This window comes from Eufriesea mexicana, unplaced genomic scaffold, assembly GCF_001483705.2.
Source record: "Eufriesea mexicana isolate 0111107269 unplaced genomic scaffold, ASM148370v2 scaffold1864, whole genome shotgun sequence".
Lineage (NCBI taxonomy): Eukaryota > Metazoa > Arthropoda > Insecta > Hymenoptera > Apidae > Eufriesea > Eufriesea mexicana.
Window position 1 is genome coordinate 8,737 of NW_016910005.1, and position 2,184 is coordinate 10,920.

Consider the following 2,184-nt stretch of genomic DNA (forward strand, 5'->3'; position numbering starts at 1 on the left):
CAAGCCAACAGAACATAAACGAACATAGCATGACACAACCCACCGTGCCGACACCGATATTGTTGCCCTCCCCAGAGCCATGCAGGACATACTAGAGCAGAGTAGTGCACATAAATCCGCCGAATAGCAGTGTACAGCAGAAAGGTTGAAGCTATCCTGCTCAAACTTAGCCTAAGTCAAACTAACCGAATGTAACCTGACACAATCTAGTGTTCCGAGACCATTACTGCTGGCCTCACCACAGCCAAGCAGAACACATAAGTGGAGAGTAGAATCCTGAGGTCCATAGAATCGCAGTGTATATCAAAAAAGTCAAAGCTACCCAAACCAAACCAATACCAACAGAACATAACCAAACGTACCATAACTCAATCTAACCTAACGAGACAGCTATTGCTCCCCCCCCCCCCCCCCCCCCCCCCCCACAACAACAAAAACTGCAGTGTGCAGCACAAAAGGTTAAGCTATACTAACCAAACTTATCCTAACCCAACCAAACCGAACGTAGACTGACTAAGCACAACGTGCCGAGACCACTATTGCTGGCCTCCCCACAGCAAGCTAAAAATATTAGAGCACGGTAGGGCGCAGAAATCCAACTAACAGCAGACTATAACACTAAAGTCAAAGCTACTCTCTCCCAGTCTAACCAATCGTAACTTAACTCAACCTAACGTACCGCTACCTATATTGCTGATCTCAACAGAGCCAGGCAGAAAACCTTCGTGGAGAGTAGAACGCAGAAATCCTTAGAATGTCATTGTGTATCAGAATGGTCAAAGCTACCCAAGCCTAACCCAAACCAACACAACATATCCAAACATAGCCTAACTCAACCTAACTTGCCGAGACCGCTATTGCTGCCCTTCTCAGAGACAAGGAGGAGATGCTAGCGCTCAGTGGATCACAGAAATCCACGGAAAGCAGTGTATAGTACAAAAGCTAACGCTACCTTAACCAAACATAGCATAACCCAACATAACCGAACGTAACATGACATAACATAACGTGCCGGGACCACTATGGCTCGCCTCACCAGGGCCAACCAGAACACATTAGTGGGGAGCCGAACGTAGGAATCCATTGATTCGCAGTGTACATCGGAAAAGTCAAAGCTACGTAAGCCTAACCCAAACCAAATGTGCATATTCATACATAGCCTAAGTCAAAATAACTTGCCGTTACGACTATTGCCGGAATTCCAGTATCCAAGCTGAAAACGTTAGAGGACAATAGGGCGCAGATATCCAACTGATAGCAGACAAGAGCAAGCCTAACCAATCCTAACATAACCAAACGCAGTCTAACTCAACATAACGGACCGCGACCACTATTGCTGGCCTCCCCCGAGGCAGGCAGAACGCAATAGTGGAGAGTAGAACGCAGAAATCCATAGAGTCGCAGTGTATGTCGAAAAAGTCAAAGCTACCCAAACCTAACCCAATCAAACAGAACAGAGCCAAACATATCCTAACACAGCCAAACGTGCCGAGGCCGCTACTGCTGCCCTGCGCAGAGCCAACCAGGACATACTAGAGCATACTAGAGCGTAGAAGTCCACCGAATAGGAGTGTACAGCAAAAAAGTTTAAGTTATCTTACCCTAACTTAAAACAAAAGTTAAAGGTACCCTAACCAAACGTAGCCTGACCCTACCAGACCGAACGCAGCCTGCCTCAAAATTACGAGCCGGGAACAATATTGTTAGCCTTCCCAAAGCCAAGCTAAAAATTTTGGAACACTGTAGGGGGCAGAAATCCACCTAATAGCAGACTATAGCGCTAAAGTCACAGTTACCCTCACCAAACCTAACCAATCGCAACATAACCAAACGTAGCCTAACTCAACGTAACCTTCCGAGAGTACAATTGCAGGCATCCACAGAGACAAGCAGACATTACTAGGGCACAGTAGATCGCAGGATTCTACGAAATAGCTGTGTACAGCAAAAAAGAAAGAGAAATGCCAACCTAATCAGACCAAACATATCCATATAGGACGTAACAAATCACAGCCTAACGTGCCCAGCACATAATTTCTGGCCTCCCCACACCTAAGCCGGGCATATTAGAGGGGATTAGAGTACAGGGTTCCATAGAATGACTGTGTATATCACGAAAGTCAAAGGTATTCTAACCAAACACAAACGAACCTAACCTAACCTAAAGTAACCTGACTCAACCAA